This window comes from Montipora foliosa, chromosome 7, assembly GCF_036669935.1.
Source record: "Montipora foliosa isolate CH-2021 chromosome 7, ASM3666993v2, whole genome shotgun sequence".
Classification (NCBI taxonomy): Eukaryota; Metazoa; Cnidaria; class Anthozoa; order Scleractinia; family Acroporidae; genus Montipora; species Montipora foliosa.
This window is the reverse complement of record NC_090875.1, coordinates 651,967-665,734: the sequence shown is the minus strand read 5'-3', so window position 1 is coordinate 665,734 and position 13,768 is coordinate 651,967. Positions and strand designations below refer to the sequence as shown.

At 47.7% G+C, this 13,768-nt stretch overlaps 12 non-coding genes across 12 annotated transcripts; 4 read left to right on the top strand and 8 right to left on the bottom strand.

Annotated features, from left to right (window-relative positions):
• The first annotated feature begins 699 nt into the window (after window positions 1-699).
• LOC138012075 (5S ribosomal RNA) lies at window positions 700-818 on the top strand. Its single transcript, XR_011124963.1, has one exon. It is a non-coding gene; the product is annotated as a 5S ribosomal RNA (ribosomal RNA).
• Window positions 819-1,794: 976 nt separating this feature from the next.
• On the bottom strand, window positions 1,795-1,958 carry LOC138011942 (U1 spliceosomal RNA). The gene has a single exon (XR_011124842.1). It is a non-coding gene; the product is annotated as a U1 spliceosomal RNA (small nuclear RNA).
• A 194-nt stretch (window positions 1,959-2,152) lies between these two features.
• LOC138012089 (U2 spliceosomal RNA) lies at window positions 2,153-2,351 on the bottom strand. The gene has a single exon (XR_011124974.1). It is a non-coding gene; the product is annotated as a U2 spliceosomal RNA (small nuclear RNA).
• Window positions 2,352-4,119: 1,768 nt separating this feature from the next.
• On the top strand, window positions 4,120-4,238 carry LOC138012063 (5S ribosomal RNA). Its single transcript, XR_011124952.1, has one exon. It is a non-coding gene; the product is annotated as a 5S ribosomal RNA (ribosomal RNA).
• A 976-nt stretch (window positions 4,239-5,214) lies between these two features.
• Window positions 5,215-5,378, bottom strand: LOC138011940 (U1 spliceosomal RNA). The gene has a single exon (XR_011124841.1). It is a non-coding gene; the product is annotated as a U1 spliceosomal RNA (small nuclear RNA).
• A 194-nt stretch (window positions 5,379-5,572) lies between these two features.
• Window positions 5,573-5,771, bottom strand: LOC138012088 (U2 spliceosomal RNA). Its single transcript, XR_011124973.1, has one exon. It is a non-coding gene; the product is annotated as a U2 spliceosomal RNA (small nuclear RNA).
• Window positions 5,772-7,538: 1,767 nt separating this feature from the next.
• On the top strand, window positions 7,539-7,656 carry LOC138011903 (5S ribosomal RNA). Its single transcript, XR_011124811.1, has one exon. It is a non-coding gene; the product is annotated as a 5S ribosomal RNA (ribosomal RNA).
• Window positions 7,657-8,630: 974 nt separating this feature from the next.
• LOC138011939 (U1 spliceosomal RNA) lies at window positions 8,631-8,794 on the bottom strand. Its single transcript, XR_011124840.1, has one exon. It is a non-coding gene; the product is annotated as a U1 spliceosomal RNA (small nuclear RNA).
• Window positions 8,795-8,988: 194 nt separating this feature from the next.
• Window positions 8,989-9,172, bottom strand: LOC138012106 (U2 spliceosomal RNA). Its single transcript, XR_011124982.1, has one exon. It is a non-coding gene; the product is annotated as a U2 spliceosomal RNA (small nuclear RNA).
• A 2,024-nt stretch (window positions 9,173-11,196) lies between these two features.
• LOC138012051 (5S ribosomal RNA) lies at window positions 11,197-11,315 on the top strand. The gene has a single exon (XR_011124941.1). It is a non-coding gene; the product is annotated as a 5S ribosomal RNA (ribosomal RNA).
• Window positions 11,316-12,294: 979 nt separating this feature from the next.
• LOC138011997 (U1 spliceosomal RNA) lies at window positions 12,295-12,458 on the bottom strand. The gene has a single exon (XR_011124894.1). It is a non-coding gene; the product is annotated as a U1 spliceosomal RNA (small nuclear RNA).
• Window positions 12,459-12,652: 194 nt separating this feature from the next.
• Window positions 12,653-12,836, bottom strand: LOC138012080 (U2 spliceosomal RNA). Its single transcript, XR_011124967.1, has one exon. It is a non-coding gene; the product is annotated as a U2 spliceosomal RNA (small nuclear RNA).
• Between the last annotated feature and the right edge of the window lie 932 nt (window positions 12,837-13,768).

Here is a 13,768-nt window from a genome sequence, read left to right as displayed (position 1 = left end):
CATCTGAAACCTCAGAGGGCAGGTCACGTACAAAAACGGAGCACACACGACTATCGGCACGAAAAACACGTAACTGAACATCACCATACGACAAGCCTTGGGCAACAAGATTATCACACAACGACGAGTCCGTGAACGTTAGACGAACGCGACCACGCTGCAAAAACTGGACTGTAGTAAGCTTTTGGGCATCAATAACTTCCAACAACTGTGGTAGAACAACGGAGGAGCCGGTGTGTTTGTATATCTCCTCAGGAAACTGAAGAACAACACTGTTTGGACATTCCAAAGACATAGTAAATACAATTTAGGGTAGGGCCTATGCCGTTCCCTCCTGGCAGGTACTTAGGACAAGGCCCAAAAAATAAAACAAAAGCCAATTTGCAAAAAACGTCAGCCAAGTGGACCTTAGCCAAAAGGCCGAGAAGCGATGCCCGTAAATGCTCACAGCGGACAAGGTGCTCCCAGTCTCATGGCCACGAGATATGGTGGTCCGATTACAATCCGTGCCAAGGAAGGAATGCCCAAAGCCAACCTGAAAGCGAGGCGCACACAACGATCGCCCTTGTACAGTGGGCAGCAGGACCAGCATTGCATGGCACTTGCGTTGACGGCAAGAGGACAAATGCACATTGTGCTTGCTCTGACCTCGTTTTTATTTTCCCTTATAACAAAGTTAATTTTCACGGCGAATTACTTGTCTACGACCATACCACAGGGAAAACACCGGTTCTCGTCCGATCACCGAAGTTAAGCCCTGTCGGGCGGGGTTAGTACTTGGATGGGAGACCGCCTGGGAATACCCCGTGTTGTAGGCTTCCCTTTTTCCTTCTGTACACTTGATTATCTCAAAAAATCTCAGTTTCCTTTAATGAAAGAACATTCCAAACCAGGTTTTTTGAACACAACATGCCAACGATATGTCAAAGATGAGACATACAACAAAAACAAAATAGTTCACACGAGAAAGTGGAACTTGTATTCCCAAGGGAGCGCGTGCGCGCGAGATCTTATCAATCCAACGTTTATGACATGAAACGTATCTTTTCGTGTGAGCAAAGAACAGGATACGACAAGTAAAAAATGCATGCACTGTTATGCATTAGATGGAAGTTAACCTAGCCCGGATGATATGCATACAACGAAGGCTACAACACTACAACATTGATCCTGCGAAAACGTGACTTACGTGACGTAGCGCACTTCAAAGTCTTACTGTTCCCTGCTCAACACGGACAGTACGTATTCAAAGGGCCGATAAGACACTATCCTGACCATGAAAGATTTACTTTTTATGATAACAATCCAATTAACTGATAACATAGAGAAACCACAAAGTGTTGGCCACAGAAATGTAACGCCAACTGATCTGGCGGGTCCTCAGTTACTCAATGCAAAACGGGCTCTCCAGAACGCAACATAACACAACGCAAAAGAAATCTATCGCGATGGAGCAGTACAAACACACATCCACTTACGTTTTCGAAACGATGCACGAGGATAAGAGCTCGACCCGCTGGCATTTTCTTGTCTCACTCGTCTATCGATGGAAATCGATGCGGCTGAAATAAACACGTCCTCTCGCTCTCTCTACGGCCAAGAATGAAAGAAATAAAATCACAGTTTTGCAGTGCACCAAGTACGGAACATTCACCTACAATTTCAGCAGTGGAATTCACAAATACAACTCACCTTCCTTAGTCCTTACACCGCCACCGCATCTCCTTCCCTGCCCTGCCTGAAACGTTACCAACAAACCTTCCCATTAGCCAACTTTGCCACCGGGGTTTGGTGCGGGGACTAGCGCGAACGCAGGTCCCCACTACCAGAAATTATACGCTCGAGTTACCCACATTTGGGGTAATCGCAAGGGTCAACCCAATCGAAGTGCAATGAAAGAGCCTCACCTTGAGAGGACTGCCTCCCTGATCACAGTGCCTCCCGCGTCAGGTAAGTATGCCTTTTCAACCTCTCCGGAACCGCAAAACGCAACTTGTCTGCGCATACCATGTGGTAATGGGGGTCACGTGCTCCTCGTCCTGTCGTGTCGTGCTGTCCACTCGCTGCTATGCTACCTAGAAAAGAGAAGAGAATGTGAAGGTTGGTTGCTTGGTCATTTGTTCTGCTTTCACTTGATTATTTCTTCCCCAGAGGGAAGTGGGCCACGCTCGGAGGTAGTGCTATACCGAGGCAACCCGTGGCCGGGACGAGGCAAGCCTCTTTTCCACGGCCCAGTTCCAAAAATCAGTTTAATATATGAGCTGCTCGATGAGCAGCGTATCAGATATTAAGCTGATAAGAACAGATTTTTTTCCATTTTAAAATCTTTATTCAAAAAATAAAACAGCTATTTACATCGAGTAGCAGCCGGTAGAAAAACACAAATTAAATCAATTCAAAATATCACAATTCTTAATGTCCAAGGTCTAAATCATAGTTCAAGTTAACTCTTCTTAGCCTCAAGTTTTTTACGGGAAAACCGCAGGAATGAAACAGCACAATCCAAACCCCTACTGTCCTTAATATCATATTCCTCAATGATGCTGCGAGCTAACTCCTTAATAGCAGAATCGGAGTACTGTAGAAGTGAACCAGGAAGCGTAGTAGCTAAATAGGCACCAGCACAGCTTTGCACAAGCTTAGCAAGCTTCTCAGGGAAACGGCTAGGCGAAGGCGCAGGGGACATTGAAGCAGTGAAACCGGGAGCAGAAACCAAAGGAGCGGCTTGAACAGGAGACTTGGACGCAGTGGAGACGGAAGCACTGGAACGGGGAGCATGAACAGAGGAAACGGTGTGAACTGCGGACACAGACACAGTAGTGCAGACGGAGACAGGAGAGGAACAAGAACTAGGAACACAAGACACGGGGACAGAGGCAGAAACTGGAGCAGGAGCCACTTGGACAGGAACAGTCGAACGAGGGGGGAGAGGGGCAGTCACCTGAGCAGCCACGTCCTCATCCCCGGAAGCCATCTCACACTCCTCTTCAGAGTCTTCTGAAACAATCTCAGTGGTCGGGGGGACGTACTCAGGACTATCATCATCATCTTTAGCGGGCACATCAGAGGACAAGATCTCGGTACCGGAATGAAGATTACCCCAAGCCCGCCTACACTCCCTAGCCATGTGACCAGGCTGACAACAGCGCCGACACAAGCCAGAGAGAGGGCAGGAAGGGGCACGGTGACCAACCTCTCGACAGATTACACATTGAGCGGGCTGACGGGCGTACCAGACACGACAGTTATGGCTGGAGATGGACACAAAATAAGGGACGTCCTGGGTAAGAGCCACTTCCACGACACGATTGCCATTGTAAACAGATGGATAATTGGCGAAGGTAGCACGACGAATGGAAAGCACCTCTCCAAAAGAACCAAAGAAAGCACGCACATCGTCATCTGGGACCTCAGAGGGCAGATCCCGGACATGTATGGACCGAACATGACTATCCGCACGAAGCACACGGACTTGGGTGTCACCGTACACAAAGCCTTGAGTCACAAGATGGTCACAGCAGGCGACATCTTTGAAAGTCAGACGTACGAGTCCACCACGTAAAAACTGAACCGTAGTAAGGTTATCCCTGTCCACAGCATCCAACAAATGTGGTAAAACGGTAGACCAACCAGAAGTCTTGTAAATCGCTTCAGGAAAATGGGCGACCACACTGTTCGGGAACAGGAGAGACGCCATCAAAAAACGTTTTAGGGTGGAGGCTACGCCGTTCCCTCCCGGCAGGTACTTAGGACAAGCACTCCAAAAACAAAGAAAAAGCCAATCACACAACCACAAGCTAAGAAACGTCGGCCAACCGACCAGATATCTTAGCCAAAAGGCCGAGAAGCGATGCCCGTAAATGCTCACAGCGGACAAGGTGCTCCCAGTCTCATGGCCACGAGATATGGTGGTCCGATTACAATCCGTGCCAAGGAAGGAATGCCCAAAGCCAACCTGAAAGCGAGGCGCACACAACGATCGCCCTTGTACAGTGGGCAGCAGGACCAGCATTGCATGGCACTTGCGTTGACGGCAAGAGGACAAATGCACATTGTGCTTGCTCTGACCTCGTTTTTATTTTCCCTTATAACAAAGTTAATTTTCACGGCGAATTACTTGTCTACGACCATACCACAGGGAAAACACCGGTTCTCGTCCGATCACCGAAGTTAAGCCCTGTCGGGCGGGGTTAGTACTTGGATGGGAGACCGCCTGGGAATACCCCGTGTTGTAGGCTTCCCTTTTTCCTTCTGTACACTTGATTATCTCAAAAAATCTCAGTTTCCTTTAATGAAAGAACATTCCAAACCAGGTTTTTTGAACACAACATGCCAACGATATGTCAAAGATGAGACATACAACAAAAACAAAATAGTTCACACGAGAAAGTGGAACTTGTATTCCCAAGGGAGCGCGTGCGCGCGAGATCTTATCAATCCAACGTTTATGACATGAAACGTATCTTTTCGTGTGAGCAAAGAACAGGATACGACAAGTAAAAAATGCATGCACTGTTATGCATTAGATGGAAGTTAACCTAGCCCGGATGATATGCATACAACGAAGGCTACAACACTACAACATTGATCCTGCGAAAACGTGACTTACGTGACGTAGCGCACTTCAAAGTCTTACTGTTCCCTGCTCAACACGGACAGTACGTATTCAAAGGGCCGATAAGACACTATCCTGACCATGAAAGATTTACTTTTTATGATAACAATCCAATTAACTGATAACATAGAGAAACCACAAAGTGTTGGCCACAGAAATGTAACGCCAACTGATCTGGCGGGTCCTCAGTTACTCAATGCAAAACGGGCTCTCCAGAACGCAACATAACACAACGCAAAAGAAATCTATCGCGATGGAGCAGTACAAACACACATCCACTTACGTTTTCGAAACGATGCACGAGGATAAGAGCTCGACCCGCTGGCATTTTCTTGTCTCACTCGTCTATCGATGGAAATCGATGCGGCTGAAATAAACACGTCCTCTCGCTCTCTCTACGGCCAAGAATGAAAGAAATAAAATCACAGTTTTGCAGTGCACCAAGTACGGAACATTCACCTACAATTTCAGCAGTGGAATTCACAAATACAACTCACCTTCCTTAGTCCTTACACCGCCACCGCATCTCCTTCCCTGCCCTGCCTGAAACGTTACCAACAAACCTTCCCATTAGCCAACTTTGCCACCGGGGTTTGGTGCGGGGACTAGCGCGAACGCAGGTCCCCACTACCAGAAATTATACGCTCGAGTTACCCACATTTGGGGTAATCGCAAGGGTCAACCCAATCGAAGTGCAATGAAAGAGCCTCACCTTGAGAGGACTGCCTCCCTGATCACAGTGCCTCCCGCGTCAGGTAAGTATGCCTTTTCAACCTCTCCGGAACCGCAAAACGCAACTTGTCTGCGCATACCATGTGGTAATGGGGGTCACGTGCTCCTCGTCCTGTCGTGTCGTGCTGTCCACTCGCTGCTATGCTACCTAGAAAAGAGAAGAGAATGTGAAGGTTGGTTGCTTGGTCATTTGTTCTGCTTTCACTTGATTATTTCTTCCCCAGAGGGAAGTGGGCCACGCTCGGAGGTAGTGCTATACCGAGGCAACCCGTGGCCGGGACGAGGCAAGCCTCTTTTCCACGGCCCAGTTCCAAAAATCAGTTTAATATATGAGCTGCTCGATGAGCAGCGTATCAGATATTAAGCTGATAAGAACAGATTTTTTTCCATTTTAAAATCTTTATTCAAAAAATAAAACAGCTATTTACATCGAGTAGCAGCCGGTAGAAAAACACAAATTAAATCAATTCAAAATATCACAATTCTTAATGTCCAAGGTCTAAATCATAGTTCAAGTTAACTCTTCTTAGCCTCAAGTTTTTTACGGGAAAACCGCAGGAATGAAACAGCACAATCCAAACCCCTACTGTCCTTAATATCATATTCCTCAATGATGCTGCGAGCTAACTCCTTAATAGCAGAATCGGAGTACTGTAGAAGTGAACCAGGAAGCGTAGTAGCTAAATAGGCACCAGCACAGCTTTGCACAAGCTTAGCAAGCTTCTCAGGGAAACGGCTAGGCGAAGGCGCAGGGGACATTGAAGCAGTGAAACCGGGAGCAGAAACCAAAGGAGCGGCTTGAACAGGAGACTTGGACGCAGTGGAGACGGAAGCACTGGAACGGGGAGCATGAACAGAGGAAACGGTGTGAACTGCGGACACAGACACAGTAGTGCAGACGGAGACAGGAGAGGAACAAGAACTAGGAACACAAGACACGGGGACAGAGGCAGAAACTGGAGCAGGAGCCACTTGGACAGGAACAGTCGAACGAGGGGGGAGAGGGGCAGTCACCTGAGCAGCCACGTCCTCATCCCCGGAAGCCATCTCACACTCCTCTTCAGAGTCTTCTGAAACAATCTCAGTGGTCGGGGGACGTACTCAGGACTATCATCATCATCTTTAGCGGGCACATCAGAGGACAAGATCTCGGTACCGGAATGAAGATTACCCCAAGCCCGCCTACACTCCCTAGCCATGTGACCAGGCTGACAACAGCGCCGACACAAGCCAGAGAGAGGGCAGGAAGGGGCACGGTGACCAACCTCTCGACAGATTACACATTGAGCGGGCTGACGGGCGTACCAGACACGACAGTTATGGCTGGAGATGGACACAAAATAAGGGACGTCCTGGGTAAGAGCCACTTCCACGACACGATTGCCATTGTAAACAGATGGATAATTGGCGAAGGTAGCACGACGAATGGAAAGCACCTCTCCAAAAGAACCAAAGAAAGCACGCACATCGTCATCTGGGACCTCAGAGGGCAGATCCCGGACATGTATGGACCGAACATGACTATCCGCACGAAGCACACGGACTTGGGTGTCACCGTACACAAAGCCTTGAGTCACAAGATGGTCACAGCAGGCGACATCTTTGAAAGTCAGACGTACGAGTCCACCACGTAAAAACTGAACCGTAGTAAGGTTATCCCTGTCCACAGCATCCAACAAATGTGGTAAAACGGTAGACCAACCAGAAGTCTTGTAAATCGCTTCAGGAAAATGGGCGACCACACTGTTCGGGAACAGGAGAGACGCCATCAAAAAACGTTTTAGGGTGGAGGCTACGCCGTTCCCTCCCGGCAGGTACTTAGGACAAGCACTCCAAAAACAAAGAAAAAGCCAATCACACAACCACAAGCTAAGAAACGTCGGCCAACCGACCAGATATCTTAGCCAAAAGGCCGAGAAGCGATGCCCGTAAATGCTCACAGCGGACAAGGTGCTCCCAGTCTCATGGCCACGAGATATGGTGGTCCGATTACAATCCGTGCCAAGGAAGGAATGCCCAAAGCCAACCTGAAAGCGAGGCGCACACAACGATCGCCCTTGTACAGTGGGCAGCAGGACCAGCATTGCATGGCACTTGCGTTGACGGCAAGAGGACAAATGCACATTGTGCTTGCTCTGACCTCGTTTTTATTTTCCCTTATAACAAAGTTAATTTTCACGGCGAATTACTTGTCTACGACCATACCACAGGAAAACACCGGTTCTCGTCCGATCACCGAAGTTAAGCCCTGTCGGGCGGGGTTAGTACTTGGATGGGAGACCGCCTGGGAATACCCCGTGTTGTAGGCTTCCCTTTTTCCTTCTGTACACTTGATTATCTCAAAAAATCTCAGTTTCCTTTAATGAAAGAACATTCCAAACCAGGTTTTTGAACACAACATGCCAACGATATGTCAAAGATGAGACATACAACAAAAACAAAATAGTTCACACGAGAAAGTGGAACTTGTATTCCCAAGGGAGCGCGTGCGCGCGAGATCTTATCAATCCAACGTTTATGACATGAAACGTATCTTTTCGTGTGAGCAAAGAACAGGATACGACAAGTAAAAAATGCATGCACTGTTATGCATTAGATGGAAGTTAACCTAGCCCGGATGATATGCATACAACGAAGGCTACAACACTACAACATTGATCCTGCGAAAACGTGACTTACGTGACGTAGCGCACTTCAAAGTCTTACTGTTCCCTGCTCAACACGGACAGTACGTATTCAAAGGGCCGATAAGACACTATCCTGACCATGAAAGATTTACTTTTTATGATAACAATCCAATTAACTGATAACATAGAGAAACCACAAAGTGTTGGCCACAGAAATGTAACGCCAACTGATCTGGCGGGTCCTCAGTTACTCAATGCAAAACGGGCTCTCCAGAACGCAACATAACACAACGCAAAAGAAATCTATCGCGATGGAGCAGTACAAACACACATCCACTTACGTTTTCGAAACGATGCACGAGGATAAGAGCTCGACCCGCTGGCATTTTCTTGTCTCACTCGTCTATCGATGGAAATCGATGCGGCTGAAATAAACACGTCCTCTCGCTCTCTCTACGGCCAAGAATGAAAGAAATAAAATCACAGTTTTGCAGTGCACCAAGTACGGAACATTCACCTACAATTTCAGCAGTGGAATTCACAAATACAACTCACCTTCCTTAGTCCTTACACCGCCACCGCATCTCTTCCCTGCCCTGCCTGAAACGTTACCAACAAACCTTCCCATTAGCCAACTTTGCCACCGGGGTTTGGTGCGGGGACTAGCGCGAACGCAGGTCCCCACTACCAGAAATTATACGCTCGAGTTACCCACATTTGGGGTAATCGCAAGGGTCAACCCAATCGAAGTGCAATGAAAGAGCCTCACCTTGAGAGGACTGCCTCCCTGATCACAGTGCCTCCCGCGTCAGGTAAGTATGCCTTTTCAACCTCTCCGGAACCGCAAAACGCAACTTGTCTGCGCATACCATGTGGTAATGGGGGTCACGTGCTCCTCGTCCTGTCGTGTCGTGCTGTCCACTCGCTGCTATGCTACCTAGAAAAGAGAAGAGAATGTGAAGGTTGGTTGCTTGGTCATTTGTTCTGCTTTCACTTGATTATTTCTTCCCCAGAGGGAAGTGGGCCACGCTCGGAGGTAGTGCTATACCGAGGCAACCCGTGGCCGGGACGAGGCAAGCCTCTTTTCCACGGCCCAGTTCCAAAAATCAGTTTAATATATGAGCTGCTCGATGAGCAGCGCAGCGTATCAGATATTAAGCTGATAAGAACAGATTTTTTTTCTTTTGATAAAATTTATTTACAAGGGCCCAAGGGCCCAGGTAAAAAGATCATGTTCACAAAATCACAAGTTCGAAAATACTCAAGGTTACAAAAATACAAGATCAAAAAATACAGAAGTCGCAAAAAAAACAAAAACATAAATCAAAAAGTATGATTCCATGATTCGAGAAAACTCAAGTCCAGTTAAAGAAAACGAAAACAGTTCAAGTCTTTCCCTTTAAATCTTTTAAATCCTTTTCCTTTGATTCCTTTGATTCCTTCTCCATTGATTCCTTTAAAGCTCTTTTCTGGTATTTCCTACGAGTAAAATGCAAGAACGAAACAATACAGTCAAAACCCATTGGATCCCCAACAGTATACTCCTCGACAATTGCTCTCGCCAACTGATCAATAGCTGCATCAGACATGTTTCTAAACTCTATCACGAGGCATAGAAGCCAAAACAACACCAGCACGATCCTCGACAAACTGGCAAAGCTTCACAGGAAACGATTACTATCAGCAATATCGAGAACAGAAGCAGTAGACCCGGAAGCAGCAGGCTTAGACACGAGAACAGGCGACTTGGACGCAGAAGCGGAAACGGAAGCAGGAGGCTTGGACACAGGAGCAGGAGGCTTGGACGTAAAAACGGAAAAGGAGCAGGAGAGACACGGAAGCAGGAGGCTTGGACACGGGAGCAGAAGGCTTTGGACACAGGCTCAGGAGGCTTGGACGTAGCAGCGGAAACGGAAGCAGAAGACACGGAAGCATGGAGACTTGGACACGGGAACAGGGGGCTTGGACTTGGACGTAGAAACAGGAACAGAGGACGTTGAGCGAAATGAAGAGGGGCGGCTGCCTGAGCAGCACCTCCTCATCCCCCGAAGCCATTTCCACCTCACCATCAGAGGGCACCGAAGCAGCCTCATCAGGAGGAGGGACGTAGTCATCATCATCATCATCATCGTCGGCAGCAGGCACGGTCGAGGACAGAGAGACTGTGTACCGGGACGGAGGTCGCCCCAAGCCCGCCGACACTCCCTAGCCATGTGCCCGGGCTGACGACAGCGCCGGCACAAACCAGACAGCGGGCAGGAAGGGGCACGATGACCAAACTCACGACAAACAGCACACTGAGCAGGCTGACGGGAATACCACGCACGACAATTGAAACCAGAAACGGACACGAAATACGGAACATCTTTAGCAAGGGCCACTTCGACAACAACGATTACCATTGTAGACAGACGGAAAATTAGGGAAGGTACTACGACGAATGGACAAAACATCACCAAAGGAACTGAAAAAGGAAGAAACTTCATCATCCGGAACTTCAGAAGGGCAGAATCACGTACGTAAACAGAGCAAACACGACTATCAGCACGAAAAAGCGTGTAAACGAACATCGCCATACAACAAGCCTTGGGCAACAAGATCGTCACAGCAGGCAGAGTCCTTGAAAGTCAACCGGACACGACCACGCTGCAAGAACTGAACGGTGGTGTCGTTGAGCTTATCTGTGTCAACAGCATCCAACAACTGTGGTAGTACAACGGAGGAACCAACATTCTTGTACACCTCCTCAGGAAACTGTTAAAACAATACTATTCGGACAATCTAGAGCCAACATAACAAGAACAATTTAGGGTAGAGTCCACGCCGTTCCCTCCCGGCAGGTACTTAGGACAGGACCACTAAAAATCAAAACAAAAGCCAATCAAACGCTCTCCCACAAGCTAAGAAACGTCGGCCAACCGACCAGATATCTTAGCCAAAAGGCCGAGAAGCGATGCCCGTAAATGCTCACAGCGGACAAGGTGCTCCCAGTCTCATGGCCACGAGATATGGTGGTCCGATTACAATCCGTGCCAAGGAAGGAATGCCCAAAGCCAACCTGAAAGCGAGGCGCACACAACGATCGCCCTTGTACAGTGGGCAGCAGGACCAGCATTGCATGGCACTTGCGTTGACGGCAAGAGGACAAATGCACATTGTGCTTGCTCTGACCTCGTTTTTATTTTCCCTTATAACAAAGTTAATTTTCACGGCGAATTACTTGTCTACGACCATACCACAGGGAAAACACCGGTTCTCGTCCGATCACCGAAGTTAAGCCCTGTCGGGCGGGGTTAGTACTTGGATGGGAGACCGCCTGGGAATACCCCGTGTTGTAGGCTTCCCTTTTTTCCTTCTGTACACTTGATTATCTCAAAAAATCTCAGTTTCCTTTAATGAAAGAACATTCCAAACCAGGTTTTTTGAACACAACATGCCAACGATATGTCAAAGATGAGACATACAACAAAAACAAAATAGTTCACACGAGAAAGTGGAACTTGTATTCCCAAGGGAGCGCGTGCGCGCGAGATCTTATCAATCCAACGTTTATGACATGAAACGTATCTTTTCGTGTGAGCAAAGAACAGGATACGACAAGTAAAAAATGCATGCACTGTTATGCATTAGATGGAAGTTAACCTAGCCCGGATGATATGCATACAACGAAGGCTACAACACTACAACATTGATCCTGCGAAAACGTGACTTACGTGACGTAGCGCACTTCAAAGTCTTACTGTTCCCTGCTCAACACGGACAGTACGTATTCAAAGGGCCGATAAGACACTATCCTGACCATGAAAGATTTACTTTTTATGATAACAATCCAATTAAACTGATAACATAGAGAAACCACAAAGTGTTGGCCACAGAAATGTAACGCCAACTGATCTGGCGGGTCCTCAGTTACTCAATGCAAAACGGGCTCTCCAGAACGCAACATAACACAACGCAAAGAAATCTATCGCGATGGAGCAGTACAAACACACATCCACTTACGTTTTCGAAACGATGCACGAGGATAAGAGCTCGACCCGCTGGCATTTTCTTGTGTCTCACTCGTCTATCGATGGAAATCGATGCGGCTGAAATAAACACGTCCTCTCGCTCTCTCTACGGCCAAGAATGAAAGAAATAAAATCACAGTTTTGCAGTGCACCAAGTACGGAACATTCACCTACAATTTCAGCAGTGGAATTCACAAATACAACTCACCTTCCTTAGTCCTTACACCGCCACCGCATCTCCTTCCCTGCCCTGCCTGAAACGTTACCAACAAACCTTCCCATTAGCCAACTTTGCCACCGGGGTTTGGTGCGGGGACTAGCGCGAACGCAGGTCCCCACTACCAGAAATTATACGCTCGAGTTACCCACATTGGGGTAATCGCAAGGGGTCAACCCAATCGAAGTGCAATGAAAGAGCCTCACCTTGAGAGGACTGCCTCCCTGATCACAGTGCCTCCCGCGTCAGGTAAGTATGCCTTTTCAACCTCTCCGGAACCGCAAAACGCAACTTGTCTGCGCATACCATGTGGTAATGGGGGTCACGTGCTCCTCGTCCTGTCGTGTCGTGCTGTCCACTCGCTGCTATGCTACCTAGAAAAGAGAAGAGAATGTGAAGGTTGGTTGCTTGGTCATTTGTTCTGCTTTCACTTGATTATTTCTTCCCCAGAGGGAAGTGGGCCACGCTCGGAGGTAGTGCTATACCGAGGCAACCCGTGGCCGGGACGAGGCAAGCCTCTTTTCCACGGCCCAGTTCCAAAAATCAGTTTAATATATGAGCTGCTCGATGAGCAGCGTATCAGATATTAAGCTGATAAGAACAGATACTTTGATTTAGCCAAAAGGCCGAGAAATCGTAAATTCACAGCGGACAAGGTGCTCCCAGTCTCATTTACATCGAGATAGCAGTGGTCCGATTACAATCCGTGCCAAGGAAGGAATGCCCAAAGCCAACCTGAATCAGGCGCACACAACGATCCCCTTGTAAACAGTGGTTCAAGTTAACCAGCATTGCATGGCACTTGTTTTTTACGGCAAGACCGCAAGGAATGTGCTTGCTCTGACAATCCGTTTTTATTTTCCCTATAACAAAGTTCATTTTCACGGCAATGACTTGTCTACGACCTACCACAGGGAAAACACCTTTCTCGTCCGATCACCGAAGTTAAGCCCTGTCGAAGGGTTAGTACCTTGGATGGGAGAGTAGCTGGGAATAGGCACCAGCTTCCCTTTGCACCTTCTGTACACTTGATTTCTCAAAAAATCTCAGGCTTTAATGGCCAGGGGACATTGAAGCAGTGAAACCAGGTTTTTTGAACCAAATGAACGATATGTCAAACAGGAGACTGGACAACAAAAACAAGAATAGTTCACACTGGAAAGTGGAACTTGTATTCCCAGAGGAAGCGCGTGCGCGCGAGATCTTACATCCACAGTTTAGTGACACGGAAAGATCTTTTCGTGTGAGCAAAGAACAGGATACACAAGTAAAAAATGCGGGCACAGATGCATTAACTGGAAGTTAACCTAGCCCGGATGATATGCATACAACGAAGGCTACAACACTACAACATTGATCCTGAGCAGCCACGTGACCTACGTGACGTAGCGCACTTCAAGTCTTACTCTTCCTGTCTTCAACACGGACAGTACGTATTCAAAGGGTCGATAAGACACTACTCTGACCATGAAAGATTATCTTTTTATGATAACAATCCAATTAACTGATAACATAGGAAACCACAAAGTGTTGGCCACAGAAATGTAACGCCAACTGATCTGGCGGG